The sequence below is a fragment of the Pinus tabuliformis genome, chromosome 6 (genome assembly GCF_031772625.1).
Source record: "Pinus tabuliformis cultivar Carrire ecotype Pingquan chromosome 6, CPIR1, whole genome shotgun sequence".
Taxonomy (NCBI): domain Eukaryota; kingdom Viridiplantae; phylum Streptophyta; class Pinopsida; order Pinales; family Pinaceae; genus Pinus; species Pinus tabuliformis.
In genome coordinates this window covers 920,852,345-920,870,919 of record NC_142292.1, presented here as the reverse complement: position 1 = coordinate 920,870,919, position 18,575 = coordinate 920,852,345, and positions in this window count along the sequence as shown.

The window sequence follows — 18,575 nt, the reverse complement described above, 5'->3', positions numbered from 1 at the left end:
CAGCACAATGTACTGAGAAACAGCACAGCACAGAGATATCAGACTCAGGGGGAGCTGAAAGTGTAAAACTTCAGCGTTCTGAATCTCATACGCAAGTTTCTTAAAGGGAAGTCGCGTACATACGCGAGTTAGACACTGCAAAGTCGCGTATATGTCAGTCTGAGGAAAAGCAGTGGGGACAGGATCACAAAAAGGATCTGATATGATTCAGTCTATTATTTGCTCTATTGGTTACAGTCTGCTGAGGATGTGTGGAAATGTTTTGTTACTTGTATGATGTCTAGAAGTGTTTTGATCTTAACTTGAGGATGATGATGTTTTGATGCTTATTGCTGATATATGCATGATCAGATCTTATAGATGGCACTGGTTGAGGGGGAGCATATGCCTTTAGTAATTCATTGTTGGCATTATGGTCAATAATCCTTGGTGATGATTCTTATATGGCTAAATGATATATCTTGCTATGATGTTGTGAGTTGTCTATGATAAACTCTCATATGATTCTTGAAGTTACATAGTAGATGTTCAGATCAGATTTATGGTTGATCCTTTGATGATGCTTACATGGTGATCTTCATAAGGGCACTCTTGTGGATAAGGATTGTTGCTTTGAGCTCAAGTACTGATACATGGATGACTGCTCAAAGTTGCTTTGTTGGAGACATGGTGATGAGTTCTTATCTATATGATGATAGGTTGATACTTACATATGTTGATTGATGCAGATGTTCCCAAGTAATGATACTTGGATCATGTAGATCTTGACGTTGATGTAATGGCTATGGTGGTTTCACATGTAATGTGAATGATTTCATGATGATGTTTAAAAGGAGGAGTTGACATCTATGTTCAGACATACCTTGCTGCAAGACATTTACAGGTCGCTGATATGAAAATGGTTATACGCGAGTTTCATAAGACCTATCCGCGTATATACGCTTGTTTATGTGGATGCAGACGCGTATATGGAGTTTTTGAAGGAAATCAGCAGGGACAGATGTTTGTTGCAGAAAGTTTGATATGGGTCCGACAGAGATCATCTGGCACAAGTTCAAGGGGAGCAGATAATCTTCCAATGATGCATTGTTGGCATTATCTTAAAGCTTTTGGTTCTAGTTCACATTTGTTGTTGGTTTCAAGTGGAACAAAGGCGAAAAGAGAACAGAAGGATCTCTTGGTTGCTGATCTGAATGGTGATTATCGGATGTTATTGGTGACTTTCATAAGTCTTGGTCTAGATTTGTTGTCTCTATGTCATGTATCTCTTTTATCTCTTTTATGGTGTCAAGGTCATGTAACGGCCTATGTTGGTTTTCCCACTATGCCTGGGATGAAAATGTAATGCTCTTGCCTTATCATGTGTAAACTTTTGATGTATCCCCACTTGGTTGGGTGGATGAGTCAATACTAGTATGTCCCCACATGGTTGGGAAATGGATGTATGTATGAGTCTTTGGTGATAGGAAGGTCTTTTATGATGTATAGAGTCATGTTCTTCTTGAAGAACATCTTTTGCAGATCTTGCCTACAGTCAGGAAGAGCATGAAAAGCACACTTCAGCAGTACAGAGATTCAGCATGTACTCAGAGGGAGCATGGACAGATTGGTACACCTTGGCATATACAAAGGGGGAGATTATTCAGAGATTTCAGCAGGTACTCAGGGGGAGTATGGACAGTGGAATGTTTCAGCAAAGGAAGAGAATATCTTGGTCCACCCTTTGTCCTTGATGTCAAAGGGGGAGAGTGATTTGGTGTTGTTGCCATCAAGTCCAAAGGGGGAGATTGTTGGCATTATGATGCATATGTTGTACTTGATGGCAACCCACTCATAAAAGAACATCTCACTTACATACAACTAGATCAATCTACAGATGTGACTAAATGCATGGGATGTAGGACAGCTCAAAGGAACAAGAAGACCAAGTTCTAAGTGTGACAAGTTAGCTTTGCCATCAAGTCCAAAGGGGGAGATTGTTGGCATTATGAAACAAGTGTTGTCCTTGATGGCAAATCACACTGATGACAAATCATAGTGCAGAAGGATAGCAGCAAGGAATTGATGATCAGTCTACAAGTATGAAGAAAAATATACACGCTGGTTCACTATATACCAAGTCGTGTATACAAGCAGGTTCACTATATACCAAGTCGCGTATACGCAGGTTCGCTATATACCAAGTTGCGTGTACACGCTGGTTGGCTTCAGTAAAAGCGCGTGTATGTGGAAAACTTATCTTTGGTCCATGGCGGTTATTCCTTGGAAGTTGTGCCTATGGTTTTGGACCTTGGTGTCTCGACGGACGTGTTGATCCCTAGTTTTGAAGATGATGGTATTGGATTTCTATGGTTTTGGCCCTTGGTATTGAACAAGGCCTAAGGCTATATAAGGAGAAGGAAATCATTAGGCAATTGTATCTGAAATCTCTTGAATATCTGAAGAAGTATGAGATCCAGTATGCAGGTTATGGGTTGATGATGCATTGCTTGATTTGAGCTAAGGAGGGATCTCACCGGCTGATTGAGAATAAGATCTAAGGAGAGATCGGGATCAAATGGTTTGAAATGAACTATCTTTATGATGCTCATTCTAGATCTACATACTGACGCATGTATTGTTCTATAAGTGTTATGAGTATGACTGATGTCTGGTACAGCTGCAAGTTATGAGAAATTATTTTTAGATCTGTACGCGGGTTGTCTTTGGCAAAAGCGCGTATACACGCGGGTTTGATTCATCGAAGTAGCGTATACATTGTAAAGCTTGATATTTGAAGTTGCAGATGGGTCTGATGGTTATTACAGAGTTCTGTGTCTGCTCTGTGTTCTGGTAACGGTGTTGTTAACAGGGTTTCAGTGATTCAGAGTTTGATGATTGTTTTGAGCTTCAATGATAGTTATGGGTCCAGTATGAAAATTGGATGAAAAGTGGCCTTTCAGATTATGTGTTGTGCTTCAGTGTATCCAGTCTGAAAATTGATGAAACGTGGTACCTGGAGGAGAGAAGATTGTAGGCAAGCACCTACGTACTAGTATCTAAGCTAGTACAAAAGCTAAAGGAGATCTTTGGAGCATTGTAGCAGGTAGCAGCCTGTGTACTAGTAAATGGATCGGCTAGTACAAGAGCAAAGAGGGTTGTAGCTCCCGTACTGGTATAAGACTGCACCAGTACAAATATTGTAAAATGATTTTCTTATTAAGAAGAAGATTGAGATGACTTGCAGCAGGTGGTTTTCACCCACATTGGGTTTCCACCTTATATCTTGGTGTTCATGTGTGTGGCTTTTGTGTGATGATCTGTTCTGTTATACTGCACCTGTTTACTGTTAATATGGTTAATAATGTTCTGATGCATTTACTGAAGATAAGCTAACTAAATCATAAGATCTCTGGATATACGCTAGTTGCTTTAGACACAGTAGCGTGTACACGCGGGTTCACTTAACTGAAGTAGCGTATATGTTTCTGAGTATGAAATTGGAAAGTTTTTACTGATCTGATAATACTGATTCACCCCCCCCTCTCAGTATTATTTCCAACAATTTTTTTTGAAGTGCTTTGAGTTTGATGTTATTTTGATTGATGCCGTATTGCATTTAGAAGCATTTTGGAATAAAATCTTCATTTTTGCTTTAGTTGAAACTTAGTTGCATATAGACATCTGAAAATCAAAGAGCATCATATAAGTAAAAGTGCATCTTAGTGAAATGCATATCATTTTTTCTTTCAATAGATTGCATTTTCATTAGTGAAAGTGAAGTTTAGTTTCGCTATTGCATTTTGCATTTGGAAAGTTAGTGGAGGCATATTTTTTTGTGCATTATCTTGTTTGATGCATTAATTTCTCGTACTCTCTTCCCTCACTAGCATAGAATTCATTGAAATAAAAGGTTTCCTTTTTGTCATATAGTTGCATACTAGGATTTAGGTGACATCGTTTGAGCCCAAAATTGAAACCTAATTCAATAAAAACTTCAAAATTTACTGTATTAAGCTAAATAGAATTTGGAACTTAATGCAAATATTTAGAAGTCTCGGCTAGAGATGTGTTCCAGCGTCTATAAACCTAGTAGTTGTCATTAACTACCTACATTGTATCTCGGGGGTGAAATCTCATTCCAGTACGGAAGTATATCGGAGGTTCTCCGATACTCTATGGTATATCGGAGGCACTCTAGTATGGAAAGTATATGGGAATGCTCTCACTGAACTGTTATGCATTAGACATTGCTAACACAAACTTGTGCTCCCTGTACCGTCGAGTATATATTGGGAGACCCCATTAGGTTGTTATCCTTTAGCCACAGGGAATCAAGTCAGATGCCTTGTAAATGTGATACACCGAACACAGCATTCGGGGAGATCGATCATCATACGTTAAGTCCTTGGTTTCGGCTAAGGTGTATATAATGATTCAAGGATACTTGGTAAACCCTCTTTCCTAATAGACATTTTTTAATTTATTTCTTGTTTTAAGTTCTAAAATTTAACTACCCACGATAACATGACTTACCCATGCAGTTATCCTTGGCCTCATATTGCCTAATTAATAGTAAATTTTAAATTGTAGGCTCAAATCAACCACCCCTTTTATTGTTTTTCAAAAAAGGTCATCGTGGTTGAACCACTGGGTTCACCTTACATTTCCCCCTCATCATCTAACACTGAAGGGTCATCACAAGGAGTTCAGCCTAAGTTGAGTTCTCACAGTCAATTGAAGCCCAAGGTCATGAACTTGGAATTATCCCAAGCATCCAACCCCTTGCTTCTCGTCCTCCACCTTGAGACTCATCATCATCTCAGGAATCTGATCCAGAAACTCCTAAGAGTCCACAGAGGTTTGTTTTATTTCCTCTAAATCTGCTTTTTGATATGTTGGTTATATCTCCTCAACAACCTTATAGTCCATACAAAAATCCTGATGTTCCTTTGGAGTTATCTCCACGACCATCTTGGATTCCTCCTCGCCAATTGTTTCCACTCATGGCTTCAGAAGGTGAGTTTCCAGCCTCTTCTCAAGGTCCTCCATAAGTCTCAGCTACTCACTGTTATAGAAATATTTGGGCACTACAACCCCAAACACATATGTCCATAAAACCAAGGGCTTCCAAGTCCCTAAACGTGTTGTTTCATACCCTAAAGGAGCAAGGTCAGCTGATTACATCATCTCCCAGAAGTTCTCCATGAAAAACTACTCAGAACTGGTCAAAACTAGACCATACAGACTGCTCAGTGCTAAGGGTGCGATGCATCTCACCTACCACATGCAAAAAGTGCAATGAATACTGGAAAGCCCTTCTGTAGGGTGCGATGAGCGAGAGCAGACAAATGACAGAAGCAGTTTGCTAGGTGGAAACCCAGAGAATCTTCTAGACGCTGCTCATTCGACACTTGCCTCTCTGAATTCGCCCAGGGATGAGTAAGAGATCATGAAATCTCCAAGTGGAACCAAGAACTATCAAAGAGATGACACTAATAAAAATCCCAGAAGCTGACTCACCCCCCCGCAAACATCTATATATGGATCCCTCATCCTAGAGATCCAAAGGTTGGAATCTTGTATTTTGTAAGGAAGTTGTTTAGTCAATTTAGTGTTGTCTAAATTGCTATCATAAATTGTCAACCAGGGGCTCGTAAGCTGATGAAGTGAAGGTGTACTATATTTCCTTAAGCAACCTCTTAGATCTTTTTGTCGTTTGGGGGTGTTGTTTGTGGTCAATTTAACTTCCTAAGATGGAATGATGATTTTATAAACAGATGAGTGATAGTGTGTGTAAGGTGATTTCTAAATGAGTGAGTGTGTGCAACTGGTGTTTTCTAACTACCTTCTAAACTTTGCAAAGAAAGAGATTGAAAGAAATAAACTTGAAATGAAACTGAAAGCAAAGAACCACTTTCTAATGGCACTAGTCACTACTCATGCTGCTGCAAATAAAAAGGTAAGAAAAACCACTTTAAAGACCAATGATAATGTTCATCTCTTCCTAACACTCTGCTTCCAACATATAGTACTATGTAAAACACGATTAAGAAGTAGTTAGAGATAAGTTTAAAAAGTGATAAAGCTCTAAATGACAAATTATAACACCACTGTGCCTTTCTCCAGCATTCTTCTTCCAACATACATTGTTATGTGTAACAAGTGAAGAAAGAGTTAGTGATATAAGTCAAAACTACTCAAAGCAAGCTGTAATTTATTAGTATTCTGATCTCTTAAAGATGAACAACTTATGATAAGGAGACCATCAATATGTTAGCATACAGCTTGAGAAACTAAACTAGAAATTAAGCTAGAAAAACAGAGTAAAGGCAGCAACTATGAATATGACAACTGAAAATACCATCAGAGATAAAGCAAATACACAAAGACACACAATCCCGAGCTAACACCTGCAGAAAACAATCCTGATCAGTCAAAGTAAATGCTGGAAATGAAATGACAGCGAAAATAAGTCAAAACTGTACATGTTTTAAAGAAAAGGAAAATTGTTGAATTCGAAAGAAGGAAATGGCAAGAACATGAAGATAGAGTTACTGTACAAATGCTGTTATGAATGGGGGCCCTCCATCCACAAAACCCAAGGAAAGATCAGCTACTTGAAGTCAAAACAGCACAGTCTTCTATTAACTCATATGCAGAAATTACAGTAAAAAGTGCTGAAACAGCAGCTTCAAAACAGAGTTTCTGGATACGCTAAAATTGCAGCAATTACATAAACAAAGTAACTAAAAAGACTAATCCTTAAGCGTACGCAGATGCTGGATTTATAGGCGTATGAACAACTGCCTACTGCGTAAAACATGAAACGAGAAATTAACTAACAGTCATGCTGATTAAATGGTTCGGCAACACGTAAACAGGTCCGTGTGCGTTCTGGAGGGTACGGTCGTCATGGAGGTTGAATCCAAGGTTGGATCCTGTCTCCCATAACCTGCGTAGCGTGGAGGAATCGCCATCTGGAATGACGTGACCTTTCAGCTTACGCAGCACCGTTTGAGCTGGCTCTGTTGACCGAAGTTTGATCCACGTTGACCGGAGGTATGCGTGGCGTTGCTGACTGAACCAATAGCATAGGGACCTTTAACACCTTCATTCCCACGTGCCCATGTGATTCGTTTTGCAAAATGACACGTGGAACATAGAGATCAATGAAAAGGCTGCGGAATGACCAGATAGCTGCGGAATTGCTGAATGGCTGCGGAATTGCCAGACAGCTGCGGAATCTCTGTGCATATGTCAAAAATCTAGACAAACAGCCAAACATTAGCAAAGTTAACCAATCATGCTTAAAGACATCAAATGTAATGATCTGGGTAGGTTTATGAGGAAAATAGGGCAAAAGAGAGGGATAAGTGAGGAAAAGCTGTAGGTAATGATGGATAATTAGCTGCAAGTTAGAGGCTCTACATACCCCCACTACGAGGGTGTTGCATGTCCTCATGCAACGAAAACATTGTTTAATCTACCTGCTGAGATGCCTCTGCTAAGACATCTAGTCTTCTCCTCTTCCTCTGTGTAGCCACATTGACTCTTGGTTTCCTCACCAAGCATCTGAATTTTAGATTGACCAAAGCTCCGCTTAGCTTCCTGCATTTCTTCTTTAGCTTTCTGTTTTTCCTTTGCCAAAGGCCTAGATGAAGCATGGTATTATCGTGGATCATCTTGTCCACTTTAGTTTGCTCCTTCAATTTTTCATTCTCTTGTATGATGTGGCGATTTAAAACTTCAAGCTCAAAAATTTCTTGTTTGAGTGAGTGAACTTGCTGCTCAAGAGGTAGAACAGTGCTTGGACCAGCAGCAGCTTGTTCTAACGTCTCCAGGTAGTTATAAACTTTTTGCTGATCTGGGTCAATCTCTGGTGACCTCTTTGGACTAGGCTCATGCTCAAATTCAGGTTCATGCTCAAACGGACTTTCCTCACGTGGAGGACTAGTCTCAACATGCTCAACATGTGGAGGGCTTTTCTCAAAGTCAAGTCTTGTAGCAACCTTTTCAGGTGTGCTCAAGTCAATAATGAGTGACTCTTTATCCTTTGTGGCCCCCACTTTGTTTTGTATCCTGCTGCTCCTCCTCACGGTGGTGATGCTCTGTTTTTCCTTTTGTTGCTTTTGCTTTTGTTTTTGCATCTTCTTGGAAAGGGCAGCCTCATGAAGTTGGGCCAATCTATGTGCCAATGGCTGAGTGTCCTCTTCACTGAAATTTTCAGGAGTAAGGTAGGTTTCTTGGGCTATAGCTTTTCCTTTATCTTTCTTTTGTCTCTTCCTACTCTCCTCTTTCTTTTGAGCAGCCTCTTGGACAATTTCTTGCAGGGTTTCTGTAATGATTTCTTGGGCTGTTTGGTCAATGTCTACAGCAGGCTCAGGGTCATTTTCTTCTTCAGAATGATGTGCAGCAATTTCTTCTTCAACAAAGTCTTGGACAGTTTCTTCTTGGACAACAGTTTCTGGGATAATTTCCTCTGTTCTTTTCCTTCTACTCTTTTTAGGCACTTGAGGTGAACTACCAGAGGCTTCCCCTATCTCTTGGAAATGATTCCTTACAAGAAACCTTTCCCATGTGTCTCTTTTTGCTTTCAATTGTTCTTCAACCAGTATCTTGACAAGCCCATGATGGTACAAATGTGGCTCAATGTTTCTTGGGTTTCTTTGGACTATTGAGCACATTTTTCTAAGGCTTGAGAGTAAAAAGTATGGAAGGTTAATGTCATGCTCTCCTAAGAAATGCATCATAACTTTGGCATGATAGACATACAAAACTCCAAATCTTCCTTCACATGTAAAGAATTTTTGTATTAACAGAAGCAAAGTTGTCCATTCTTCTTTGACAAGACTAACAGGGATTCCCTTTGTAAAAATGCTAGTGTCCATACCTGGATTTTTCAGAATTTGCTTCCATTGCTGGTCTTGTACTGATCGGTTTTTGAACCATCTCTCCCCAGTTTGTGGTAGTGAAGTGGCCTGTGCCAAACTGCTTTCAGTGACTGTAAATTTCAGATCTCCTATCTCCACTTGGTTGTCTTTGTCTCTAAAAGAACGTGCAAAAGCCTTCGTGACCTCTCTATGATAACCCTTGAATTTTTGGATGCACTGGAGCCAATTTTCCTTCTGCAAAGCGTCTTTGACTTGGGGATATCCTTCCAGAAATTTAGAGCCCTCTGGCTCTGCCCTCAAAAGTTTACCCATCAGCTCTCTCACAGCTCTGTTTTAATTCTTTTGGAAAAAGGGTTATACGGCTTCAATAGTGGCTTCAACACAATAGATTTACGGCTTCAACACAACAGCCGTAATGCACTCACAACAGTGGTCAAAGTTTAGCAGAGGGGAAAACAGAGTTTGGTTACGGTGGCAGAGTAGTGAATAAGGCAGAGCAGTGGAAAACAAGGGAAATGCGGAAGTGAATCAACAGCGTGAATGAGACTATGCGTAGGAGGGTTATGAATAATGGGAAGAAACGGTTAAGTCCCTTAGACATCGGTCATGAGTGTACATTTGGCTGCGGAATCATAACGCAGAGAGCCGTAGTACAATTGTCTACGTCACTCAGGTACAAGAATTTAAATGGAAGAGCAGTCGTGCTTGAGTTTTAAAAATCGTGATGAATAGGGACTATCAAGGTTGAGGGATACGTGGATTTCCGGTCGAGTAATGGAAAGGACTGGTAATCATTACATTAAATGGCTGAAAACACAATCCGTAAACCATGCAAAATGTTATAACCGTAAGTTTAGAAATTAGCTCATACCTCATGTATCCGCGCTTTGATTCCTTTTGCTCATCTGTGCTAACCTTTCATTGCTTATTGCTGCTACATGACCTTTTTTCAATTTTTGCTGATGACTTTTGGACTGCAGATTCCTTCCTAAACAGACTGTGTTTTTTTTTATACAGGTGCAGAAAGTGTATCAGCTGCGGAATTGGGATGTTGGCTGCGGAATTGCTCCTCAGCTGCGGAAACTGCAGTGATACCCTTCTGTCTGCACAAAACAACTTTAGCTGTGTGAAATAAATATGACAATGACTTTATTGGTGAGATGGAATGTAATGGATGGATGGATGGAAAGAAATGAGGTGGAGTGAGAATGATTGGATGAATGAGATGGTGAATGAAATGGATGAAATAATGAAATGAGATGGAACAAGGAAAAGAGGGATTTTTTTTTTTTTGGAAAATGTGAGGTGTCAGGTGACCCAGATTTTCACCTCAGATTTTCTGCATAGGACTGCCAATCAGAGACTGGTTTTCAGGCCTATACTTTTATTTATTTTTTTTCTCTTTTTTTTTCTTTTTTTTTTTTTTTTTTTCAAAAACCAAAGATTAGGCTGATGGAGGAGAAGAATCCTTCTCCACCAACCTGATTGCAGAATCTTCTTTAAACAACTTGACAAATTCCTCTTTTGAGAGTGGCTTCTGGTAGATCTTCAAGCAATGGCCATTTACAATAAGAGGAGTATGAAATTCATCAATAGTTTTCACTCGAACTGCTCCATTACTAAAGACTTCATCAACCTCATATGGCCCAAGCCAATGAGTTTGAAATTTTCCTTTGAAGTCTTTAAACTTTGAATCAAACAATAGAGCCCAATCTCCTTTCTGAAACTTTCTTTCTTTGATGTGACGATCATGCCATTTAGTTCTTTGGTGCTGAACTAGATCGGTCCTTAGAATTGCATCTTGTCTTATTTCATCTAGCTCATTTAGCTGGTCCATTCTGTGTTTTTGGGCTTCCGAGAGGCTCATCCCCAATTGGACTGCCATCTTGAAGGTCTTGATTTGGAACTCAATGGGGAGCAGGACTTCCTTCCCATAAACAAGTTCATAGGGAGAATGTCCTGTTGTGTTCCTCCATGTAGTTCTATAGGCCCATAAGGCTTCAGGAAGCCTTTCCGCCCAATCTCTTCTATGAAGATGAACAGTCTTGGTGATAATGCCTTCAAGAACTTTATTGGTAGATTCCACTTGGCCATTTGATTGCGGATGGTATGGAGTAGATGTTCTGTGCTTGATCTTATATTCCTCCATCAGCTTCTCCATCAATTTAGATGTAAATTGGCTTCCCTGATATATCACAATTTCCCTTGGGACACCAAAACGAGTAAAAATATCCTCAAAAAGAAATTGAACAACTGAATTTTCGGTGGCAGAAGGCAAAGATTTGGCTTCTACCCACTTAGTAACATAATCAGTACAAACCAGTATATACTTCTTTTGCTTTGATGGTGGATTAATTGGTCCAACGAAATCTAGAGCCCATTTCTCAAAGGGTTCGATGCATACCTGAGGCTATAGTGGCATTTCATTTGAAGGAGTTGGTCTCCCAACTCTTTGGCAGCTGTCACACCTTCTAACATACTGCTTTGCATCTTTAAAGAGAGAAGGCCAATAATATCCTAGAGAAAGGATTTTATAGGCTGTCCTCTTGTCAGCAAAGTGCCCGCCGCATGGTTCATCATGACATGCCTTAAGGATGTCAGGCATTTCATCTTCCCGAACACACCTTCTGATTATACAATCTGGCCCTGTTTTGAACAATTCATTAGAAATCCAAGAATAATGTGAACTCTCCTGAATGATTTTCCTTTTCTCATTAGGAAATAAGTGTAGAGGTAGCTTCCCCGTAACTAGATAATTAGCCATATCTGCATACCAAGGAGTCTTGGTAGTTACTGCAAACAAGTATTCATCTGGAAACTTATCTTCTACTGGAGAATCTTCATTAGTGTTTTGGATTCTAGACAAGAAATCAGCTACTGTGTTTTGTTTTCCAGGTCTATCTAACACAGTAATGTTGAATTCTTGTAAAAGTAAAAGCCATCTTGTAACTCTGCCATTAGTAACAGGTTTGTTCATTAAATATCTTATGGCAGAGTGATCAGTATGGACAAAGGTTTCATAGCCGGTTATGTAGTGTCTAAACTTGTTGATCGCATGTACTACAGCTAAGAACTCTTTTTCTGTAACAGTATAATTTAACTCAATGGGAGTCAAATTTTTACTGGTATAATAAATGGCGTAAGGGATCAAATCCTTTTGTCCTAAAACAGCTCCTAGAGCTGTATCTGAAGCATCAGTAGAAATGTGGAAAGGGAGTTTCCAATTTGGTCCCCTTAAGATGGGTGCTTCAGATATTCTAGTCTTTAAAGCTTCAAAGGCAGATTGACATTCAGGATCCCACTTGAACTCACAGTCTTTGGTAAGCAATTTGAAAAGAGGAGATGCTATCTTAGTGAAGTTTTCAATAAACCTTCTGTAATATCCAGTAAACCCAAGAAAACTTCTAACATCTTTCTGGCAATTTGGAACAGGTAACTTAGAGATGACTTCAACTTTGGATCTATCAACCTTAATCCCATCTCCTGAAATATGATGTCCTAAAACAATCCCTTCAGTAAACATCATAAAACACTTTTCATGACTTAAAGAAAGATTTGTTTCCTTACATCTTATCAGTACTTTTTCCAAATTTTCCAAAGCTTCTTCAAATGTATTACCGTAAACTGTAAAATCATCCATATAGACCTCTACACAATCATGGATTAGATCTGAAAAGATACCTAATACAGCCCTTTGGAAAGTAGCAGTGCATTGCATAATCCAAAAGGGAGTACTCGGTAGGCAAAAGTTCCCCATGGACAGGTGAATGTGGTCTTATCTTGATCTTCAGGTGCTACCTGAATTTGATTATACCCACTAAAACCATCCAAGAATGAGAAATACTTTTTACCTGCTAAAGTGTCTAGTACCTGATCAATAAAAGGTAGAGGGAAATGATCCTTTAAGGTTGCCTTGTTCAATTCTCGATAATCAATGCAAACTCTCCATTTACCATTCTTTTTGGGTACTATAACCAAGGGAGAAACCCATTGGCTATCTGAAATGGGGTAAATGAAGTTTACCTTGAGTAATTTCTGGAGTTCTTCTTTCACGATTTCCCTAAGGTTTGGATTCATCCTTCTCTGTGGTTGCCTAATAGGTCTGCTGTTTTCTTCAATATAGATGTGATGAATACAAGTCTTAGGATCGATTCCTTTCATGTCAGTGTATTCCCATGCAAATGCAGTGGAATGTTTTTGCAAAAGTTTGATTAATTCTTCTTGTTGTGGTCTTTCCAAGTTTCTGTTAATGTTCAATGTTTTTCCTGGAAGGATTTCAACTGTAGAACTACCAAACTCTTCCATTGAGAAGAGAGACATCTGTCTAGAGGAGAGATATTCAATGTCTGCATCTAACTGAAACTGTGTAGAGTCATATTCTAAAGGTATTTCAAAATTTTCTAATGTATTTAGAATTTGACTGTCTTCACTGATCTCAGAGATGGTTAGAACAGGTTGTATAGTATCCTCATCATCGACCCACTCATCTTCTCCTATTTCTGTTATTGCCTTTGCTGGAGGATACAAGTTGAATTTCTTGGTGGAATTACTATCTGATATATACATGTCTCCAGACCTACAACTGATAAAAGCATCAGCTGTTGCTAGCCAAGGTCTTCCTAAGATAAGAGGATGTCCTCCTAGATTATTCTTGGGAGTTAAAATCATAAAATCAACTGGATATTCCCAAGAGTCTAGGGAGACTGGAATGTCTTCCAATACACCATCAGGTTTGATGATTGATCGATCTGCAAGTTGCAATAAAGTAGGTGTAAAGAGAAGGTTAGGAAGCTTTAACTGATCCATGGTCTGTCTACTCATGATGTTGATAGCGGCCCCTAAGTCAATCAAAGTATTTGGGATTTCAACCCCATTAATATGAGTTTTGACAATAGGGCTACCGGGATCCACATACTTTTGCATGGTAATCTTACCCATCATAATGTCTGCAATTTTTCCAACTAGATGTATCCTTTTGGTATCTCTGGTTCTCTTTCCTGTTTTCTTCAAACTCAACTCCTTTATTGTCTTTGCTAGAATGGGAATTTCCTTAATGGCTTGTAACAAGGGGATCTTGATACAGACATTCTTCAATTCATCTAGAAAACTATAGTCAGGCACCCAAATTTGCTTTTCCACTCCTTTGTCAATTTGTAATCTTTCAGGAAAAGGAGGTGTAGCTAAAGATGTAGGTTGCTCAACTATGGGAGTTGTGGGGGTTGATTCTTTTTCTTTTTCTTTTTGGATATTTTGGTTTTGAAGTGATACTTCAGAACCCTTATTGACTTTGAGAGATTCTTCCTCAGAAATGCTTGGTTGTTGAACACTTGTAGAAGGTTGATCTAGGATTCTACCTGATCTGAGTTGTACTTCATTGAGAGGAACAACCATATAGGTAGGGAATGGTTGACCTTCCATCATGTAAGCATTTTGAGGGTTCTTATTATTTGGATTTGGTAATGGCTGAGAGGGAAGTTGATTTGACTTCTGTTGGGATTGAAGCAAGAGTTGAGAATTTTGATTTTGTGGAGGAGGTTGTTGTTGTTGAGGGTATGGCAATGATAATTGTTGACCTTGATTTGGAAGTTGTGGAGCTTGCTGATTCTGAAAAGATGGAGGATATTGATAGAATTGAGCAAATCTCCCAGAAGGATTTTGCATGCTTTGCATCCATGCTTGAAAAGCATTTTGAGGTTGAGGCCAAGGTTGTTGCCAAGGATTCCAATTTGGTTGGGATTGAAAATTCATAGAGTTGTTAAACCCTTGATTCTGTTGCCCTTGCCAAGGTCTCCTTGCAACAAAACAGAGAGATTCAAGTGTATTTGGATCCTCTTGAAAGACTGCTTTGAGGCCAGGTATTGAAGGACAATCCTTAGTCTCATGAGTTTCTGAGCAAATTACGCATGTTTCTACAACGTGTGCATCCAAGGGACATTCCCTTAAAGCATGTTTCTTTCTACATTTCGGGCAAAAAATGGCCAAAGCCTCAGCTTCTGCTTTTTGTTTATTGTGAATCTTAAGGGTATCTAATTGTTCACTAAGACTCCCTAAGATGTCAGTTTTGAATTCATCAAGCATATTGCCGATTTCAGCCCTACTTACTGATCCTGTTGCAGATTTATTTGCTCTAAGGAGAGAAGGATCTCTAGGCCCTTTTTGAGTTTTTGATTTGCCCCTTGAGAGATGGATACATAGTTCTGCTATATCATTGAGTGAAAGTTGAGATATATCCCCTTTCCCCATCATATTCAAGATATCTATCCATTCATCCCTAATGGCTTTTAATAGGAGGGCTTTTAAGGTCTCTTCATCCAAATTACTCATTTTTGCTCGTTTCAAGTTATATTGAAATCTTTCAAGTAAATCTTCTAAGCTCTCATCTTCTCTTTGTATCATTTTAAATACCTCGTCCTTGTGATTAGTAGGCATACAATAGTCCAAATACCTATCCAAAAATGTTTGTTTCATTTCATCCCAAGACCTAATGGATTGAGTGAGTAACCCCATGAACCATTTCAAAGCTTGATCTTTCAGTGTTGAAGGGAACAATTTGAGTTTCTGAGAGTCATCCAGATAGTCATAAGTTCGACACACAACTTCAAACTCAAATAAAAATGTTTCAGGGTCCTCAATCCTTAACCCATGGAAATTTGGGAGGACAGATGGCGATATGTTTTTCATAGTGGCTCGGGAATCCTCATTAACAATGGGAAACCCAAATGAATTATCCCCATCTCTATTTCCTCCTCCAAGGGGACCTCTACCTCCTCCATTATTGTTGTTGTTTCCTCCTCCTCCTCTACCTCTACCTCTACCACCTCCTTCTTCCTCTGCCATGATGGTTCTCCTATGGATTTCAAAATCTTCTTGTTCCTCTACAAAGGGTGAATGAGAAGAGATTTCTCCTTCTTCAGGTGATTCTACTTCCTCAATTACAATTGGTCTTTCTGTAGGAGAAAGAGAAGAGTCTCTTCCTGGTTCAAATTCAATAGAAGGTGTGGGAGAGTCAATTCTTGGCTCTTGAATTCCAGGAATTCTAGGGCTAGGAGTGTCGGTTGGAGATAAGGGAGGTGTCTCTTGTCTATCTCTTGAAGCAGATGGACTTGTAAAAATTGAACTTCGAGCTCTAGCTAAAAACCTTCCCCTAGAATCTCTAGCTCTATGCATGTCATTTTTTTTTTTTTTCTTCAAGTCAAGTTAATAGTTCTTTTTCTGATCTTCCAGGTCACTCTAGGTGCAAGAAGAGAGCATACTCAAGAAACTACTAAATCAATAACTTTCTCTTTTTTGATCCTCCAGATCACTTTGAAGTGCAAGAGGAGAGCATACTTTAATAGGTTATCAACTTCTTTCCTTGAAATTTTATGTTTTTTTTTCTCTAAGAATATGGCTACTTAATTTCACTTCCCCGGCAACGGCGCCAAAATGTTTAGTCAATTTAGTGTTGTCTAAATTGCTATCATAAATTGTCAACCAGGGTCTCGTAAGCTGATGAAGTGAAGGTGTACTATATGTACTTAAGCAACCTCTTAGATCTTTTTGTCGTTTGGGGGTGTTGTTTGTGGTCAATTTAACTTCCTAAGATGGAGTGATGATTTTATAAACAGATGAGTGATAGTGTGTGTAAAGTGATTTCTAAATGAGTGAGTGTGTGCAACTGGTGTTTTCTAACTACCTTCTAAACTTTGCAAAGAAAGAGATTGAAAGAAATAAACTTGAAATGAAACTGAAAGCAAAGAACCACTTTCTAATGGCACTAGTCACTACTCATGCTGCTGCAAATAAAAAGGTAAGAAAAACCACTTTAAAGACCAATGATAATGTTCATCTATTCCTAACACTCTGCTTCCAACATATAGTACTATGTAAAACACGATTAAGAAGTAGTTAGAGATAAGTCTAAAAAGTGATAAAGCTCTAAATGACAAATTATAACACCACTGTGCCTTTCTCCAGCATTCTGCTTCCAACATACATTGTTATGTGTAACAAGTGAAGAAAGAGTTAGTGATATAAGTCAAAACTACTCAAAGCAAGCTGTAATTTATTAGTATTCTGATCTCTTAAAGATGAACAACTTATGATAAGGAGACCATCAATATGTTAGCATACAGCTTGAGAAACTAAACTAGAAATTAAGCTAGAAAAACAGAGTAAAGGCAGCAACTATGAATATGACAACTGAAAATACCATCAGAGATAAAGCAAATACACAAAGACACACAATCCTGGGCTAACACCTGCAGAAAACAATCCTTATCAGTCAAAGTAAATGCTGGAAATGAAATGACAGCGAAAATAAGTCAAAACTGTACATGTTTTAAAGAAAAGGAAAATTGCTGAATTCGAAAGAAGGAAATGGCAAGAACATGAAGATAGAGTTACTGTACAAAGGCTATTATGAATGGGGGCCCTCCATCCACAAAACCCAAGGAAAGATCAGCTACTTGAAGTCAAAACAGCACAGTCTTCTATTAACTCATATGCAGAAATTACAGTAAAAAGTGCTGAAACAGCAGCTTCAAAACAGAGTTTCTGGATACGCTAAAATTGCAGCAATTACATAAACAAAGTAACTAAAAAGACTAATCCTTAAGCGTACGCAAACGCTGGATTTATAGGCGTATGAACAACTGCCTACTGCGTAAAACATGAAACGAGAAATTAACTAACAGTCATGCTGATTAAATGGTTCAGCAACACGTAAACAGGTCCGTGTGCGTTCTGGAGGGTACGGTCGTCATGGAGGTTGAATCCAAGGTTGGATCCTGTCTCCCATAACCTGCGTAGCGTGGAGGAATCGCCATCTGGAGTGACGTGACCTTTCAGCTTACGCAGCACCGTTTGAGCTGGCTCTGTTGACCGAAGTTTGATCCACGTTGACCGGAGGTATGCGTGGCGTTGCTGACCGAACCAATAGCATAGGGACCTTTAACACCTTCATTCCCACGTGCCCATGTGATTCGTTTTGCAAAATGACACGTGGAACATAGAGATCAATGAAAAGGCTGCGGAATGACCAGATAGCTGCGGAATTGCTGAATGGCTGCGGAATTGCCAGACAGCTGCGGAATCTATGTGCATATGTCAAAAATCTAGGCAAACCGCCAAACATTAGCAAAGTTAACCAATCATGCTTAAAGACATCAAATGTAATAATCTGGGTAGGTTTATGAGGAAAATAGGGCAAAAGAGAGGGATAAGTGAGGAAAAGCTGTAGGTAATGATGGATAATTAGCTGCAAGTTAGAGGCTCTACAGAAGTGCTGTTGGTTTCTCTGTGCAACATTGTATTGTTGGGTGATCTAAGATTTTCATGAGGTGAAGAGGGCTTTCATGCTGGGAGGATGGCACTGGGTTAGACCAATGGGTTGTAATCCTCTCTTCTACTACATCTATCAATAAAGCTATTTGAGTTTTCCTCCATATTCTTCTATATCTCTGAATCTTGTATTGATATATGCATTTGTATGGTTAATATACATCTGATCCTATATTGTTTATGGTTATAGATCTCTATGATTTGATGGTATTATGCTGCTTTGACTTTACAGGTGCTCTTTGAAGCAGGACAAATAAGGAAGGAATGGCGAAGTTCTGTCAAAGGGAAAGGAAACAAGCAAGGAGCCAAGCGAAAGACTGAGGTTGGTACTCTCTGCTTCTTTCTCATCTATCTCTCATAAAGGAAAACATAAGTGACTTT